Source organism: Petaurus breviceps, unplaced genomic scaffold, assembly GCF_028583685.1.
Source record: "Petaurus breviceps papuanus isolate PSGF00001 unplaced genomic scaffold, PetGlider_PUasm1.0 90769, whole genome shotgun sequence".
NCBI lineage: Eukaryota > Metazoa > Chordata > Mammalia > Diprotodontia > Petauridae > Petaurus > Petaurus breviceps.
The window spans coordinates 17719855-17739513 of record NW_027187341.1 but is presented as its reverse complement, the minus strand read 5'-3'; the positions used below and the strand labels follow the sequence as shown (position 1 = coordinate 17739513).

Below are 19659 nucleotides of genomic sequence, written 5' to 3'. Positions count from 1 at the left end.
CACAGTGGTCCGGAGGCTGGCGGGAGCCAACAGGGGCAAGAGGTCACGGCTGCTCCTGCTCTGCGGCTACGGCTTCTGCAGCTGGCTTTTGTTGGGACCCTTTCTAGGCTTGCGCCGTCTGCGAGCCTAGGACGCCGGGACCGCGTCGGTGAGTGACCTCTTGCCCCTGTTGGCTCCCGCCAGCCTCCGGACCACTGTGCGGCTGACAGTCTCCTGCCTGTCCCCCCGCCCCTCCCTGAGCCTGGGGTCCCCCGAGGTCACGGGCGTGGGAGAAGTGCCCCCCCAGGGCTCCGACGCTCCCAGGCCAGCCCTTAGGCTGCCCCCTCGGTGCCTGGGTGGGTGTAGACGGGTGGCCGCAGGAGCGGGAGAGGAAGGACTGGTGCTACATCGCACATCCCGAGTGATGCTGTCGTGCCACCAGGGCGAGGTCACTTATCTCCGATCTTCGGACTAGAGGTGACACCCCCAGGGTGGGGGCAGGGAGTGAGGCCGCTTCTGCATTTTCAGGCATCCCCTCCTTCCCTCAAAGCCCTTTTTCTCCCTCCTGCCAGTGTCGTTACTCCCAGGATACCTTGCATTCGCGTTTATTCTGCATAGATGTGTGACATACACACATATATTATACCTGTATATATAATACACACACGTATATATATATACATTTATATATGTATATATATATATATATACATTTATATATGTATTTTCTCCCGTTTTCCGTTAGAGCGTAAACTCCCTGAGGGTTGGGATTCTTTCATTTCTTGTATTGTATCCCCAGGGAATACATTCCCTAGGGCCTGGCACATATTGTTGTTCTGTCCAATTTGGCTCTGTGTGATCCCATTTGGGGTTTTTCTTGGCCAAGATTCTGTATTGGTTTGTCATGTCCTTCTCCGTCTCATTTTACAGAGGAGGAAACTGAGGCAAACAGGGTTAAGTGACTTGCCCAAAGTCATACAGCTAGTGTCTGAGGCAAAATTTGAACTCAGGCCCAGCGCCCTGACCATTATGCCACCCAGCTGCCCCCTAGGAGGAGCTTTAATAAATGTTTGTTGGTTGATTTTGGTCATCTGGGTCCTTGCCACTAGATATTGTTTTATTCTTTGTATCTTCAGTACCCAGCACTGTGTGCCTGATGCTTAATAAATGTTTGATTGATTGATTAAAAAAAAAGATGGACTGTTTCATGTCTAATTAAATAGACAGTCCAATAGAATGTAAGCTGTTGTAGTTCTGGGACTGCTTTTGTTTTGATGTCAGCTGGCTCTAATATAGTGCTTTGCCCCCCCTTGTAGAATTGATTAAATTAATAGACCTGCTGATTGGTAAACAAGATACTTTATTACCATAAAAATATTAAACATCACTTTTCTCAAATTTGAGCTCTTTTAGGAAGAGTTTAAATGATTTTTTTCTTAACGGATACATTGAGGATAAACCCTGAATTAATAGAAACATAGGGAGATAGCTTTGACTGTTTACGGGCCAGATTTTTCCCCACTAGGCCTTCAAAATCTGCTAGGGTGCTGGATTTGAAGTCTGAGCGACAGAACTAAAAAACAGGGTTGTTTAGAGGGATGGTGACATCTGCAAAACAGATTGAGATCATTCCTTGTCTCATGGTAGGAAGATGATAGACGTAAGAGAACTTTTAGACTCAGTGTTAATGAGGGATCAAAACCAATAATATTTGAGAACCCTGTTATCTGAATACTAATTTGTAAACTCAATCAATTCCTTATACCAATTTTTTACCTACAAATCAAGAAGCTTATACCAGCTTTACAAATGATCAGTATTTTATTAAATATTGAAAGAAACTATTGTGAATAAAGATGGCAGGGACATGTAAACAAAGGAAATTATTTCTGTGAACTCTGCCATGAACTAGCAGTGTGACCTTGGGCAAGTCACTTAACCTATTTGAGTTTCATGTCTTGTCTGTAAATTGAGGGGTTGGAACTTATGATCTCAGATGACTCAGCTTTGAAATTCTGATTCTGTAGATCAGACTAAAGCCTAAGTAGCTCACTTTTTACTATACATAGGTTTATTTTGTAGTTAATTTTAAGGGTTTTTTTCCCCCTAAATATTCAGGGTACTCAAAATGTTAGCTACTGTTTCAGGGAGTTGGGATAATGACAATATTAAGGAAATAGCTGTTCTTCTTGATCATTTACAGTTGGTACACTGCATTTTATTTTTATGTATTGTTTGCTTCATCTCTAGCAGTAATTGCTTCCATTGGATACTGCCCTTACTTACCAGGTGAGAAAAACTGAGTCATTGAGATAATTTTCACAAGTTTAAATGAGTGACTAAGTTGTAATTAAAATTCAGCCATATTTTCTAGTTATGTGCCACACAGCTATACTTTTGTAATTATAATTTTGGATTACAGGTTAAAACAAAGATTCTATTGTTATTAACACAAAGGAAACTGTGAAAGGACACATGATTAATAATTTAGGAGGAATTTAGTTTTTAACCATGCAGAATGACCTTGCCAGGATTCTGTCCTAATGGTTGGTCAAATATGTGAGGAAAATAATACTTAGTAATTTTTCCTACTCTTATGAGGAATCAAATTAATACATGCTATTTTTCTGTCCCCAAACTCCATAATTATGTAATCTTAAGCTGCTAAGACTCAAGATCTATCATTTATTTTTACTGAATACCAAAGTGCTGAAAGGATTTATTGAAAGGTTAATGTATGGCAGTATCCTTTTAAAAATGGAGATGGGGGGGGGGGCGGCTAGGTGGCACAGTGAGTAGAGCTCTGTCTCTAGAGCCAGGAGGACCTGGGTTCGGATCCAGCCTCAGACACTTACACACACACACACACACACACACACACACACACACACACACACACAAACTAACCCCAATTGCCCTTCAAAAGGCAAAAAAAAAAAAATGGAGATGGGTTTTCTAAACATGAAAACTAAGCATAAGGACAAACTACACCCCAAAAAGAAAATGTAAAAATGAAGGTATCCCAGAAAGAGAAGGTAAGTTTTAAGATTCGGAATTAGGAGAGAAGTAGAGGACATAGAAGGTTTTACCTCTTATTAACCTTCTATACCAAGTAAAGGGTTTAAAAAGTGGAATCATGGAATATATTGAGCCAGAAGAAACTTTAAAAAGACTATAATTCATCTGAGCCCACCAAATTTTGTTTCCATGTCATTTGCTATTTCCAACTCAATGTTTTATAATCTGGCAAACGTCATACTTAATATACTAGATTTTGTCATGGAAGCCATTTTAAAATCTACAGTAGCACGGATCTTTGGAAGTATTTTGGGGAAGCACTGTAGTTGTCAAATAAGTAGCATTCCCCAAACCTGAGTGCAAAGAAGTGAGAAAGTGAGTGTACCTCTGTCCATTCTTTGCACATGTTGGGGAGTATGAGTATGGAACAATTCTATCAGATAGATTCTATCAGGTTTGGCAGATCTGTTTGCTGATCAGCTATTTTCCCACATTTTTCTTCTTCTTCATTATAAGAGATGACATTATTTTATGGGAAGGGGTAGGAGAGGGACATATTTGGAAATGAAAGTAATATAAAGACAAAAGATACAAAATAATGATTTTATGATGCAAAAATAGACATTTCCATTTTGGTATATAATTTTTTTTTTTTATAAAAAAGCAGGGAGGACAAGTTTTGTTTTGACACTACAAATACTTGTCAGCCAATACCTGGACAGCCCATGAGGTTAATTCTTGCAAAATTGCATAGTAGTTTGATTTGAAGGCTCCTTGCCTCTATTCAGCTTTACCCCTGACAAAGTGAAACTATTTAAAGTTTCCTTGCCCCTTTTCTCTGCTACCAATTGGTATAACTCTGTCAGGTGAGAAGAAATAAGAAAGAAGGGAAAAAGCTGTGGGTTTCTTTGGGTGTGAGCCAGATGGATAGAGCTTAGAACTTGTCATTCAGTCATTCAGCCATGTCTGACTCTAAATGACCCCTTGGACCATGCTGTCCATGGGGTTTTTTGGTAAAAGGTACTGGAGTGATTTGCCATTTCCTTCACCAGTGGATAAAGGTAAAAAAGAGGTTAAGTAACTTGCCCAGGGTCACACAACTAGTGAGTGTCTGAGGTCCCATTTGAACTCAGGTCTTTCTGACTTAGGCCCAGTGCTACACTGAGCCGTCCAGCTGTCTCAAGTGAATGGATAGGGCTTTAAAACTAGGACTGCTTAATCAATCAATCTATAAGCATTTATTAAACACTTTCTGTATGCCAGACACTTGCTAAGTAGTGGGGATATAAAGACAAGCCCTACCCTCGAGGAGCTTACATTCTAATAGAAGAGACAACAGGGCACCTACACACATATATACTAAGTACATATAAAATCATTTTGGAAGGGGCCGTCCTAGCAGCTGGGGGAATGAAGAAAGGCTTAATGAAGAAGATGGTATATAAGCAGAATCTTGAAGAAAAACAGGGCTACTACAGATAGAAATGAAGAGAGAGTGCATTCTCTACCAAAAGACAGAGTGAGGGGGGACAACTGTACAAAAGGCACTGAAGTGAGAGAGGGCATCATGTATAGGAAAGAGTGAGGAGGCCACTGTGTTGGGATTGTAGAGAGTGAAGAGAGGAAGACTGGAAAGGTAGGATGGGGCCCGCTCCTGGAAATGTTTAAATAACTAACATAGTAGTTTATATTTCAGCTTGGAGATCATAGAAAGCCATTGAAGTTTGTTGAGTAGGGTGATAATATGATCGGTCCTGAACTGTAGGAAAATCACTGACAGCTTTAGAGAGGGAGACTTAAAGGTCCAGGAGAGAGGTAAAGGGGGACCTGAATTGGGGTGGTTGCTACGTGAGTGGAGAAGGCTGGATGGATCCCAGTGGTGAGAGGTGCAAGTGGGGTGAAGGGGAGGTTACCAGTCTGGATCCATGGGCAGTGATCTTTCTTAAATCCTTGAATAAAGAGCTGGGAGGAACACGGTGATGCTGGAAGGGCCTTTGTCTCCATTAGTGTGTACTAAGTGAAGGACTTCACACGGTCTCCTTATGTTGAGAAGCTCTCTGCACTGTACAGATCATGCGAACATTAATTTAGAGCTGGAAGGGGCCACAAGGTCATCGTTTAACCTTGGCATTCTGCAGCTGAGCCACGTGGCTGTGACCTGCCCAAAGGTACACTGCTAGTAAGTAGCAGTGGGGAATGGAAATGCATTCTTCCTCCTCTGTTCTTACCACCTTGGCAGGCTGTACCGTCCTGGGGTAAAAGTGGAGTGTCTGGAACTTACTGAGGACTTGGTTAGCATTTCTATGCAAGAGCATGATAGTAGGTGCCACTCTTTGAATCAAAATGAAGTGTGAGACTTTTTTTTTAAGGTACCTTGTTATTTCCCTATATGCTTCTTTTACCCAATAAAATAGCAGCCTTGTGGGGCAGAGAATGTTTTTATTTTTCTCTTCCAGAGTGCACCATAGTATTTTGTGTCGTGGGCTCCTTATACCAAAGCCTCTTTATCATTCTTTTTGATTCACTCTCATATAATGAAAAGTTTGAACCACGTTGAAGGAGTAATTCTTCCATCTTCCCTCATCCAGTAACCAAGTTGAAATGTTTTTTTTTCCATATTTATATTTATTCTCAACCTCTGGTTTGTTAATTACTTGTACATAGGCATTCTATAAATATTCGTTAATAGTTGCAATGTATTTTTTTATTTCAAAAGATTGCCTGGTTCCTTAATATTAGTTTTAGAAATTAGTAGATAATTAGGGTGAGGGGACTGGGGAAGCACTATAATCATTGTAAATGGAATGGAATAATAATCTAGTTTTATTCCCAGCTGTTATCAGTGACTCAGTTTGACCTTGGAGAAATCCCTTGTTCTACCTTTGTTGTGCTTAATGCAGGCCAGAAAATGAATATAAAATGCTTGCCTAATAGCAGTGAGGTGGAACTAATTAGTATTTGTCAAGGGCTTTGAGGTTGTTGGATCATACTTGTTGGAAGCAGAAATGATTAACAAGAAGTTTTAAAGCCACATGTTTTGGTGCTTGCCGAAAACTCACATACTATGCCTTGAAGCTTGGAAACATAATGTGTACAAGTCAAGCAACTTTTCTGACAGTTTGTTGTGCAAGAGGAAACAACAAATGACTGGACGGCAATGTTTCACTCTTAAGAAATTCCAGTATGCTGTCATATGGCTGGCAGTGTATGAGGTCACCATTCATGTTTCAGAAGAATTTATCACAGGTTCTCGTGATGTGGCCAAAGTCATTAAGTTTCAGCTTCAGTATTTGACCTTCCCATGAATAGCCTGCATCAATTTTTTAAGTATTGACTGATTTGATCTCTTTGCTGTCTAAGAGACTCAAAAGTCTTCTCCAGCACCACAATTCAAAAGTATTAATTCTGCAATGCTCAGCTTTCCTTGCAATCCAACTCTCACAGTCATACGTTACTACTGGAAAAACCATATCTTTGACAGTATGGGCCTTTGTCAACAAGGTGCTATCTGTTTTTTAATATGCTGTCCATATTCTTCTTGTATGGCTCATAAAACAGCTCTGGGGGCAGCAACAAAGGAGTTTTTTTGAATATGTTTTGAGCAGTAAAAGCATGGCTTGAAACTGATGTCAAAAGTTGGGAGAGCTATCCATTTATTCCAAGTTATGCTTTCAGTTCTAAAGAGAATGTGAAGAACAGCCTCATAGAATGAGTCCTTAGCTCCTGTCACAGCCTAGCTCAAGTGCCGCCTCTCAGAGGAAGCTTCACCTCACTTCCTCTCCTTGGGCGCGGGTTGCTAGCACCATTCTTATGAAATTACCCCATTAAACTGTGAGCCCCTTGAGAGCAGGAATTGTTTGTTTGGGGGTTTTTACCTCTCTTTGTATTCTCAATGCTTAACACAGTTCCTGGCACATAGTAAGAACCTAAAGGATGCTTATTGATCGCCAACCTGAGTAGCATAAATATTCTCTGGTGGTACAAAACAAAGACCAGTTTTGCTTCCGGTTTTGGTGCTCTGACAAATAGTAATGAGTGGGAAACTGATTCTAGAAAAAGTAGGATCCTGGCATTGTAACATGAGCCCAGGACTCAGAGTACCAGCATCTAGGTTTCAGATCTGACCTGATACCTTACTACACTGCTCCTTCCAGTGACACCGGCCTCTTTCCGTTCCTCAGACAGGCCCTACCGTCTCTTTCCTGGTTGTGCATTTTTCACTGGCTTTTCCCTCTATCTAGAATGTTCTCTCTCATCTCCATGTCCTCGCTTCCTTCAAGTTCCAGCTAAAATACCTCCTTCTGCTAGAAGCCTTTTCCAATTCCCCTTAATACCAGCATCTTCCTCCTGTCCGTTATCTACAATTTATCCTGTCTTTGGCTTACTTATACAAAGTGCTCTTGCATGTTTTCTCCCCCATTTGAACTGTGAGCTCCATGAGAGTAGAGACAGTCTTTTGTCTTTCTTTGTATCTCCAAAGCTTAGCACAGTCCCTGGAACATCAGAGACACTTTTTGTTTATTGGTTACGTGATCTTGTGACTTTACTATTTAGGCCTCAGTTTCCTCTACCATAAAGTGAGAGGATTTGATTAAAAAGTCTCTAGGGTCCTTTCCAGCCCTAAATCTATGATCTGTTAAAAGTCCCAGCAGAAAAATCTTACTCTTATATCTCTCATTTACTTGAAAATTTCAAGTAAAAAGATTATAAAAGGACAATATTCCAAGAAACAGTGCTTTTAAAAAAATAATATATAAAATTCTTTCTTTGCTTTTTGAAAGCACAGCTATGTCCCTAAGTTTGTGGCACAAACTCAAATCATGTCTATGTGTCTACAGAATTTGCAGCTGATGATTTATAAATACATTTAAACAAGTCCCCCCAGATAAAAGATTTCTTTAAAAAGATAATGAATTCATTATTCCTCAATTTCTAATAGAAGTCTTATATATTCAATTCAGTGACTAGAGAGAAAATAAAGGCAAATCCAGTAATTCATCACTAGTGGAAAGGAGAAAGATATGCCTTGATTGAAAAAACAGCTGGTTAAATGAGTGTTGGGATCAGATCAGTGAGTGGGCACTGCACATCCAGCCAGAGTGTGAGTTGCTCTGGAGACCCCAAAATACCAACACACCAGGTCCTGCCTAAGGAATTCGACTCAAGTCTTCTCAGCCAAAGGAAAGGAAAGTTTATTAAAAGTTTGCTTGTATTGCACACAGAGTAAGTCTGTGCTGGGTCATTCTATGGTGCTCTCACCCACATGGTATGAGATGGGGTCTTATATACAGAAGGTTGTGGGAGGAATCTAGGGGTGGTCCAGAGGAGGAGTTGGGGGGGGGGTCTTCTGGAGGAGTTAATGAGGTCAATGAGTGATTAGGGGTGGGAGGTAGCTGCAGGCTACAGACAATGGTGGACTAGGCCAGTTCAAGGGTGTATTGATATTTTGATAGGCTCAGGGGTGGGAAGTAGATGAACAATGGAGGGCTAGGCTAGAGTTAGTAGTTACCGTGTTTCCCGATAATAAGACCTATCCCGAAAATAAGCCCTCCCCTTACTGTGTAAGATTCCTCTAAAATAAGCCCTCCCCCGAAAATAAGCCTATTGAGATTGCTACTGTAGTGAAGGTGATCCCCTGCGCTATAGGCTACATTACGGTACCCTCTGTATGCACCGTCCCCCGTCCCCCCCCCCCCCGTGAAACGCATGCGGCACTCAGAGCTGCAGCAGTGAGCGCGTCATCCTATTCTTCCCCAGTGATTTGCTTGCTGGCGCCATTGAGAGCAGTGCCGCGGAGGAGAGCTGAGTCAGGACAACATAAGCCCTCCCCTGAAAATAAGCCCTCTGGTGTTTTTCTTTCCAAAAAAAATATAATAAGACACTGTCTTATTATCAGGGAAACACGGTAGTAACTAGGCTAGAGGTCTGGGCCCAGCCACAGTGAGGCCTATTGCCTCATGCAAATGCCTCATCAAATGAGACAATTTAATCAAGAGTCCGAGGGAGGTTCCCAGAGCCAGTACCTCTAGGACTGAAGGAGAGCTCCAGGGGTTTCCCACAGCCCATATCTCATCAATGGGGAGACCCAATCTTTTTTTTTTTCTTAAGCAATCTGGGTTAAATAACTTGCTCAAGGTTACACAGCCAGGTATTTCTGGGTGGGTGCTAAGTATCTGAGCCCGGGATTCGATCTCCAGGTCATCCTGACACTGGAGATGGTGCTCTTACTCGCTGTGCTACCTGGCCGCCCCCCGAGACCCAATCTTAAACGGGGAAAAAAAATGATATTTATGTACTTCTCAAAATAATCTTTGATAGTACCATCGAAGTGCTGACATGACTCTTTCACACCGTGGCTCTCACAGATAAGCAATATCTCTTAAAAACATATCTAATATAACTTTAAAACAGTTTCAATTGGTGCCGTTTTTAGTCAGTTCACATGTCATCAGAATTTTATAAATTATGCTTCACATGAAACCTGAGCTTTATCCAAAACTTTTTGTTTACCTCTCATTACATTGTCTTAACACTAAGTTTTTAAAAATTGGTGGTCTTTCCCATCTTAAATAAGGGTCACATAATTTTTTTTAAAATGCCCTTTCCCTGTCTCTTTCACTCTTAATAGGGTGGTGGTTTCATCATCGTGAGCATTTCCTCCAATCACAAAGATCCCTGGCTGTTCATGACTGCCCTTCGGGTGTGTCTACACTAGCTACAGAGAATCCCCTCCGTATAACATTTTAAAGACACAAGGGGAACATGCGCCATTGGCTAGTCCATGCTGTGGGCGTGTGATTGGCCTCTCTCCTTTTTCAGTCATACTTTTTGACGACATTCTTTGCGTCATGTCTCCAGCATTATTCCTTGTTTGTAATGTGATAGGCAACCTATAAATGACTTTCATGTGGTTTGTAATCATTAACTCTTTCTAAACGTTAAATAAGGATTAAATGAGGGCAAATAAGGTATTATGAGCTATCTCTGCTTGATACTTGCACAAAATACCCATGAGTAGATATAGCCTGCACCAGATATAGCAGAGATGGTGGAATAAGTGGTCCTGGTCAATGACTTATCTTTTAGAGCCACATTGCTTAAAGGTGATAAGCTGTTTATTTATAAAACAAGTAATTTTTATAATTCCTACTTTTAAAATACTACTTTATGCAAAAGTGCAAAATTTAAAAAAACTAAAAGGTTTAGGACCACATGAAGCCCAACAGTAGTCTGTTTACATTATATTGGATTAAGGGAAGTAAAGCAATAGTCATAGGAATTTCCAGCCTCTGGTTTTTGAACTATTGCTATTTTTAGAATTTTTTTTTCTCCTTGCCACAAGAAAATAAATGGTTTTTACATTATCATCATTATTATCTTAATAGCAGTCAAACCACAAATAAAACTCTAAACCTAAAATTATAAAACAATAATATGTAAATTTCCCAGCCTGGCTACATTTGTGCAGTATTTTATTTCTTGATTTATCCATACTTTTATGGTTTACAGTTGATTGTTCTTTTTGATTTGACTTTACATCTAATTTTCACTAGTCAGCATTAGAGTAAAATGTTTGCAGATGTTTTAAAGAATTAGTTTGTCTAATTCTAAAAATATATCACAGTTATGTTTCATTGTACCCATAAATCTGTTGCTTTAAGGTATGAAGATTTTTAAGAATTTTTAACCCCATCAATAAGAACCTTTTGGAATATATTGTTAATATTGGTTTTTTTTTAATCTTCATGAGTATCAATCTTTGTTCAACTCCTCTTTCTGTAGCCTTTGTATATTTACAAAGGTCTGGATTTATAAGGTCAAAAAAAATTTTTTTTAACATTACGTCTGTTTTGTTAATAATAGTTTCTTGGAACATATGTTCCAGGCAGGCCTGGTTGGGGGAAGCCTTTCAGGGCAGGGCAGGGATTATCCTTGTACAATTTAGTGCACATGCTCAGTTAAAAATATTACCTAATGACTACTTGAGTGGTGCCCTCTGCCCATAATATAATTTATCAAATTTGAATATAAATTTTTAAATTATGGTAATGCACCAGGCTCGATAGAATGAAAACTAAAGAGAAACAGTCCACATCTTCTTAGTAGTTTGTGTTCAGAGAGTCTACTTGTAATGAAGAGCTTGTTGTCTCAGTCAAATAAGTTTCAAGTAAAGTCTTTGAGCCAGGTTGTCTCCTTTCTCCTGAGAAATCAGTTAAGGACTATCATGTGAATTTGATACTGCAGTCTGCCTTTGTGACTGATACTGGAGTAGTTGGCCTAGGTTAGTTCTTCTTTCCTGCTAACAACCGTGTGACTTGGTTTCCACTGCCAAAGAATAGTTGTTGTTGTTTTTTTTAATTTCCCTGTTATTCCATGCTAATAGCAACCTTGTGATGAAATGAGTAGAAAAACCACTTGGAGAAAGGTGAGAAAAGCAGTACAACTAAAATTTCCCAAATGATTTGAAGTGTTGGAAATACATAGTTTAATGATAGTTCACATTTTGATCATTTAAAAAAAAATTTTTATGCTTTACAGTATCCCTTTGAGATAATGCAGAGAACTCTAATCACAGGTTTGTTTGTTTTTTAAATTTGGAGTATTTGCAAGTTCTTTAATTTATCACATTTTATGCAAGGATTTGGGGTCTTTTAATAATTTTTTTTTTTTTTTGCCATTATATAGTTATTGGGCTTGTTTGGATTCGTGGAATTTACATGACAAATTTCAGTGAATACTAATTCAATTTCCTAGGAGCCTAATTGGAAATGTACTGCATAGTTTGTAATTAGTGTAATAGAGAAAAATTATTGATAAAAAGTACAGTTTGGGGGGCCACATTTTAAAACTATAACATCCTTGAACTTGAATTCTGCCTCATTTTGCCCTCTTCCCCCACTGAACCAAATACACCATCAAATGATCCAAACACCTGAAAATCAGAATGCAAAATAACAAAAAACGTTTGTCTCTATATTGAGTATGCCTATGCTAATTAATTTCATTTAGTTTGACACTTTCCTGCAGTGAAATCTGAAGCACTTTGGCTATTTTAATAATAAGAATTGCACAGAAAAGACCTTTTAAGTCATCTAATTTAATGGCCTCGCTTATTATGGGATTGAGAGTTAATGTGTTGGGGAAGGGACTGAGAAAGCACCTGAGGGGCCCTTCCATTAGAATGTAAGCTCCTTCAGGGCTGGGACTGTTTCTTGCCTTTTCTTTGTAACCACCTAATTAATGTTTGTTGGTTGATTGGTTTCTTAGGCTTTATCTGTAGATAAACTACATTGAGTTTTATTCTACAAATCAAGAGGCTAGAACCTATTATCAGCCTCCCACGATTTGTTCCAAAATTATTACCATAAATGTTTAATCTGATTATCATGTATCTAAGACCATTCATCAATCCTATTTGTCCTTTTTGATGAAGAGAAAGTGATTGCTGCCTAGGGTGATAGACCTTATGCTTTGTTAATGTGTTGACAAGATACTTTGCAAATCTGTTTTGGTGTTCATTTTGTAGTCCCAAAAATATATGTTAAAACTAATTGCTTTAAACATTCTTACCATTGAGTTTTTATTTCAATATGTTTCAGTAAGCATCTGAAATATACCTCGACAGCTTTTTCTTTGAAGGCTTTACCCTTGATATGTCTTACCTGGAGGAGCCTAAAGTATCTGGATAAGTATTGACTTTGTTCTTTGGTCGGGTTTGACCTCTGAGTTCAAGCTCATAGCTTTCCTAATTTTCCCATTACTCTCTAGGGTATCACTGCCCTTCCAGTCACCCAGACTTATAATGTAGGTGTCATTTTCTATTCCTCACTCTTTGCCTGTTTCCCCAATGGTAAAATAGGGATAATAATGTCACCCACCTTCCTGAGTTGTAATGAGGATCAAATGAGGTAATGTTGGTGAAGTTGGTTTCCTTCATTCCTTCTTTCCTTACCTCCTCCCTCTTTCCAGGCATCTTTTAGATTATATTTTTGTCTAGGGCCGGCCTGATAGGTCTACCCTCTCTTGAACTGTGTCTTTTGCTTTGGGTGGAACCTGTGAGCTCTTGGTAGAAGAACATGCTTCTCTAAGTAAATCTGCAACTGCTTTGCCTTTGGCCTTCTTAGAGAGTTCCCTGGGGTGGGTGGCCCTGAGAGTTAAAATAACTTGCCTACGGCAGGTGGAATTGAATCATCCAGGTCTTCTAGACTCTAAAGCCAGCTCTCTATCCACTTTACCACATTGCCTCTAATTCTTCAGAGCATTCAGATATGTAGAGGTGTTAATGAGAATTAATTGACAGGCAGGAAGATGTTAAAAATCTTCGGGTTTTTAACGGATAACCTTTCTTCCCTGGCTTAGTGTCTGCAGTTATTAGCAAAAGAATAGCTGACCTGTGACTAATGTGCCTTCAATATAGTATATGTCTTTAAAGCAAATCTCTTTTATCTAAGGAACCCTGGGATCCCAACAAATTAAGAATAGAGATTTTGTAAAATAATTTAGATGCAATATTTTTCCTTCTAAAATGTTCAGTATGAAATTATATTTCAAGAATAGTTAGGTGTCCTATTTCTCACTATGAAATTTGGTCTAATTTTTTCCTCAAAATTTCCCAAACTCCTCTTCATCTGATACAGTGCCCTAGTCCCCTAGATTTGTAACTCCTTCTCCTATCCATGACCCCTCAGGGTTCCATAACAGTCAATCCAGAAAGGACTTTGTTTCTGAATGAGTTTAGGGAATCTTCCATTAGAGGACCTACTGGCACTAAATGACTTACCATTCCTACCTACTCCTCAAAGCTTTTCTTACCTTTTCTTCCCTCTACTGTTAAGAGGGTCTGCTTCTTATTACCCCTGCTACTATCTGCTGTTCCCCATCTGCTTTTGCTGTTAATCTGATCCTTGTCCAATATGTGTGCTATAAAAAAATCTCCTCCTTTCTTCCTTTTTTCCCCTTGTTTTTCCTGGTTTCCTACAAAGTCCTACCTCTATCTCCTTATTATGTTCTCTTCTGATTAAGCACTTACATTCAAGATTAAGACCTAAAAAAGAAGTTGCTTTTTGTTTTTTGTTAATAATAACTCACATTTGTCAAGAGCTCTTAAGTTTTACAAAACTATTTTTTCCCAACAAACCTATGATTTAAGTAAGATAAGTATTATTCCCATTTTACAGATGAGGAAAGTGAAACTCTGAGAAGTTAACTGGCTTGACCATGATCACACCAATAAATAGTAAGTGAAGTGAGATTCCAACCCAGATTTCTGGACTCTAGACCTAGGTCTCAAGTTAGCCTGTCCTTTCTTACAAGCATTGCAGTACTTTCTTTTACTTTTCCTGGCAAATATACCATCCTTCAGGTACATTCTATGTTAAATGAAGTTTCATGGGCTAATCTGGCAACCTCACTTCTTTATATATCACATTATTCCTTCGGGAAAATATTTTCTTTGTACTAGACAACTGACTTACGTTTGAAAGTTATTGATTGCCTGTGTATAATGAATCAATGTACAGCTAGTTTGCTGAAAATATTTCTTTTTTCACAAAGAAATAAAGTCACTGTGCTTGTGTACATCATAGGTTAGTTTTGAGTGTTACTTTTTTAAAAGTGAAATTAATATCTACCATTGGTATATCCTTAGAACCCATGTTAGACAGCAGGGACTGAGCTTGCCAAGGAAAATTATCTTTTAAGCTAAGTATGAAACCTGTTGGATCTATGAAAACGAGTGAGGATCTAAATAATAGTTTTACTAAAGGAAGGCTGTGTTCAGATCAATTCAAACATTAATTGACCACCTAACTCTTTGTGATCCCATTTGGGGTTTTCTTGGCAAAGATACTGGAGTGCTTTGCCAGTTCCTTTTCCAGCTCATTTTACAAATGAGGAACTGAGGCAGACAGGGTGAAGTGACTTGCCCAGGGTCACACAGCTACCAAGTGTCCGAGGCTGGATTTGACCTCAGAAAGATGAGCCTTCCCGACTTCTATCTGCTGCATCACCTAGCTGCCTCATTCATTACTTTGTAATGGAAACAATGATAAACAAACCAACTTGTACTCCTGTGCTGCCCCAGGATCTTCCTTATGATCCCACTTGGGCCAGGCAACTCAGTGAGTAAAATGCTCGACCTGCAGTCAGGAAGACCATCGTAGTTCAAATCCAGCCTCATGGTGATCCTGGATCAATTACTTAACCTCTGGCTGCCTCTGTTTTCTTATCTGGAAAATGAAGATAATAATAGTCTGAATTTTCCAGGTTTGTTGTGGGGGTCAAATGAAACAGTATTAGTAAAGTGCTTTGCAATCCTTAAAAGCTCTAATTAATTACAGTTTCAGTCAAATCCATTCATAACTATAGCTATGTTTTTGTTGTGATGTTATATACTTTGATGACAGTATCAGAGGATAGAAGTAAGGAAAAAAAATAAGAGATGTTTCAGAGTGAAATGTTCCCTCGTGTTTATTTAGCTCATATTATTATTGGTGATATTAAAATTCTACTAACTTTAAACCTCTGCTAAGCTTCCTCTCATCCCAGAGTGGCTTCTTTCAAGCTATGCCAGTAAAATGAGGAGGAATCAGAGCAGCTCCTACCAAAGCCTTGCCTGCCCACAGAGTGATGGGAAGTGCATCTGCAATGGCAAGATCAGCCCTGGGCAGAAATTTGCATTTGAGAAAGAGCTGACAAATCATTGCAGGGCTCTGAAGTGATTGCTTTTAGAATTGAATTACCTAGAGCCTAGATACATTGCAGTAAGCTTGGCTGGTATATTCCTAGGGTGTATATCCTACAGCTAAACCCCTCAAGAAAGGGAAAAGGAGTCCTGCAACCCAGGAGTGCTTTGCTAAAAGCTCACTCTTTTGTCTGTGCAGCATCAAGTACAACTGTAGCTCATTGAGGACCACAGTGAAGCTGCTCCCGGATTCACCCTCCTTTATGAAACAGCTTCTGCCAAGATTAGATGTTGGAGGGAAGTGACTGGAGAGTCTTTATTTTTTCAGGCTTCTGGAGAGTCCAACAACCTAGGGACTCACGTGTTTGGACCCTATCTTTGGGTCCCCATGGTGACAGAGTGAGCATTTAATTCCATAGCTGGGCTAAAAATTGTTTATGTGATTAGCTCTGCTATTTCCTGCTAGCAGCATTTATTTTGATGTCATGCCATTGTGGTTTGACTGAAGTCTTACTCTAAATAAAGAAATCACTGGCCCTCCTCATTTTATTTTCTCCTAAATGCTTTTGAATTCCGAAGTTTCCCCCCCAAACCCATGTGCTTGGTTGATTGTTTTAAATGAAAAGTAACAAAGTGCTCACTTGAGAGTGAATAAGTCAAGTCTAGTACAGAAAACATACAGACAGCTCTAAGTTTATCTTGAGTACTTATCTTATGAGGTTTATTATCATAAGATTCCAAAGACAAGATAAATAAATATAAAGAGCTTTGTAAACCTTAAGGCACTACCTACAGTGAGTTGTCACACCAGTCAGTTTGTTGTGGAGGCTTAGGGCACTAGATTTGAAGACAAGGAGAGACACCTCTAAGGATCTTATGATCATAAGATCTAGGCATTGCAGAAGCATCACCCCAGGGCAGTGCCCTCCCCCTCCTCTCTCTGCTTCACTTTCCTCCTTTGTAAAATGGGCAGGTTGGACTGAGAAGTCTCCAGGGTCTTTTCTTCATCTAAATCTATGATCTTGTGTTGAGCATATACATTGTCAGCAAGTATTTGTTAAATGCCCACTATGAGCCCACTAACTAGTATGGTAGCATTAAAGGAAATGGTGATTTAAGAATTCTCTAGAGTACAGTAGGTGTCTATCCATGGCTGACTAAGGGATAGTTTTTTGGGCCTGTAATTAGAGCAGGGAGAATACTACAGAGGCCCACAAATTTCAGGCAAAAAAAAAAAATATTTCCCCTGAAACTTTCTAATTTTGTGAGCTAACAACCATCTTGAAAGAACCTTTCATTTTCTTCCTAGGTTTTCTGCTTTCCATTGAGGAGCACAAATCCATTTTCTAGATTATATGGTGGAGGTAGTGGTTATCTTGCATTTGACCCTTATTTTTGTACTATTAGGTCAGATAACTATGGACTTTGTCACAACTCAGAGGGCCAAATTTAACAGTGAGAAGAGTTGGGAAAGAATATCGTATTCTGAGTTAGGAAACTTGAATGATTTGTTTTTGAGTGATCAAATGAAACTTGAGTGATCCCAGTTTTGCAGCAAGGCTGATTGTAACAAGACAAATCACTTATCTCTCTGTGCCTCCTTTTACTCATCTGTAAAGTGTGTGAGATGACCCCCAATGCTCCTAACAGTTATAAAATTTTCTGGTTTCAGTAGATTATAAATAACCTATGGTATGGAATACAATCACACTCTAATGTAATGGCCTTCTTATACAAAGATGGCACTGCAGGTCTCCTGCCTCCCACTTCTACCCTATCTATGATAGGCCATTTAATTGGCTCATGCCTACATACATCCTCAGATTTATTTGTGACCGAAGGCCTCATCCCTCACCCAGGCATCTGGTTAACTGGTGTGTATGGGGAGTTTTACCCTCATTAGAACCATGCTTGAATTAACCCTTTCCAAAGCAAACCTCTGAGATATTTTGACTTATCTGTATTTTCTTACCTCATCAGTTTTTGTTAGTATTTTTTACTTGAAAGGAAAAATCATAGAATTATAGGTTTAGACCTGGAAGGAACCCCAGCAGTCATCTAGTCTTCTTCATTTTATAGAAGAGAAGCCTGAGATCCAGGGAAAAGAGCCTTGCCCAAGGGAAAGAGGCAGAATTCAGTAGTAGAACCAGGAGTCAACCCTTAGTCTTTGGAGTTCAGACTTAGTGCCCTTTCCATTGTACTCCCATGGCAGTAACCAGAATAGACAGTAGCTGGAAAATTTGTGCAAGGGCTTAGAAATGGCAGGTGGGAATGCCCTCTATGGGCATGATGTCTTAGAAAATCATGGGTATATCAGGGGTTGAAGGCTGTTAGGAAACCATGCTCTTCATGCATTAGCCAGAGAAACAACAGAACATTGATTGAAATGAAATAAAAGGGCACAGAGCTGAAATAGATTAAAATTAAGGACTTTATACTGTGTAGGCATTAGATCACCTATACATATACTACTACAATGTAAGATGCCTCCTGGGCTAATGGTTTGGCTAACTCTGAGGGAGGAGCTGAGTCAGTCTTGCTCTTTTGATTCCCTGAAAGTAAAGAAAATTGGTAATGGCCATTGTCATAAGTACTTGCACAGTGCTTTTTTGGGATAGTTTCCAATAGATTTCTACCACAATTTATACTTGTCTGCTAAGAAGCAGCCTATCGTAGTGGATAAAGGAGATAGAAAGACCTGGATTTACATCCTGCTTCTATCCAAATAGTAACCATGGGCCAGTCACTTGGCCTCTTAAATCTTCGTGCAGATCTTTAAGACTTCAAGGTAAGATGCTTGCCAATTAGATTTTCAGTGGTGTTGTTAAGTGGTTTTACAGCCATGTCTGACTCTCTGTGACCCCATTTGAGGTTTCTTGGCTAAGATACTGGAGTGGTTTGCCATTTCCTTCTTCAGCTCATTTTACAAATGAGGAAACTGAGGCAAACAGGGTTAAGTGACTTCCCCAGGATCACACAGCTAGTATAGTATCTGAGACCAGATTTGAGCTCACTTTATCTGCTGCTCCTCCCACCTGCCCCTGGCCACCTAGCAACCCTAGGTAATATATTAGAAGTTTCTATTCCAGGAGTTTTTTAACTGAAGACCAAAAACTTCTGGCTTATTGTAGTATTTCCTTCCCATCCAGTCTAACAGAGTAGACTTTAATGTAACAAGTTATTTTGTTTTTTATACAGATAGAAATTATTATCAATTTGTCATGGCTAATTGCTTTGGTACTCTAATATGTCTGTGGATTCATCCCTGTGAGTATTCCAACAATGCAGATGACATGACTTACTATTCATGACTTATCCTTTGCAATTTATGGCCATGTTCTTCCTTAAGTTTTCTATTGTGAACCTTCCTTTAGTTCTTTTGGCCTTAGGAGGATACTAATGGATCACTTGGGCATCACTCATCCGTCATTAACACAAAGTGACCAGCTTGTCTTAATCATAACATTTCTTTGATGAGATTGTTTACAATGGCTTTTGCTTTGCAATTTCTTGTTTGTAGCATGTTGCTGCCTGCTCAATCCTACCACCTACTGCCTTCCCGGCTTCCTTTAATTCCAAACTAAAATTGCATCTTTTACAGGAAACCTCCCCCCCCCCTTTACTTTTTTAATTATTTCCTATTCTGGGGTGGCCAGGTGGCGCGGGGAGTAAGAGCGCCAGCCCGAGAGTCAGGAGACCTGGGATCAGTTCCGGGCTCAGATACTTAACACCCACACAAAATAACTGGCCGTGTAACCTTGAGCAAGTTACTTAACCCTGATTGCTTAAAAAATTTTAAAAAATAAATTATTTTCTGTTCATCCTGTGTATAGCTTGCTTTGTATATATTTCTTTGCATGCTGTCTACCCATAAGATCAGAAGCCCTTTGAAGCAGGGCCTGATTTTGCCTCTTTGTGTCCCCTAGGGCTTAGCACAATGTCTGGCACATAGTAGGTACTTAATCAATGTTTATTGATTG

The 19659-nt window shown here is 39.5% G+C and overlaps 1 protein-coding gene across 6 annotated transcripts in view; it reads left to right on the top strand.

The window, feature by feature from the left end:
• Positions 1-38: 38 nt before the first annotated feature.
• TRAK2 (trafficking kinesin protein 2) overlaps positions 39-19659 on the top strand; it is a 71875-nt gene continuing 52254 nt past the window's right edge. For 4 of the 6 annotated variants that reach the window (XM_069068782.1, XM_069068781.1, XM_069068776.1 and 1 more), the window contains exon 1: positions 39-148. The gene's annotated coding sequence lies outside the window, so the exon portion shown is untranslated. The other 2 variants (XM_069068779.1, XM_069068780.1) reach the window with 2 other exon arrangements.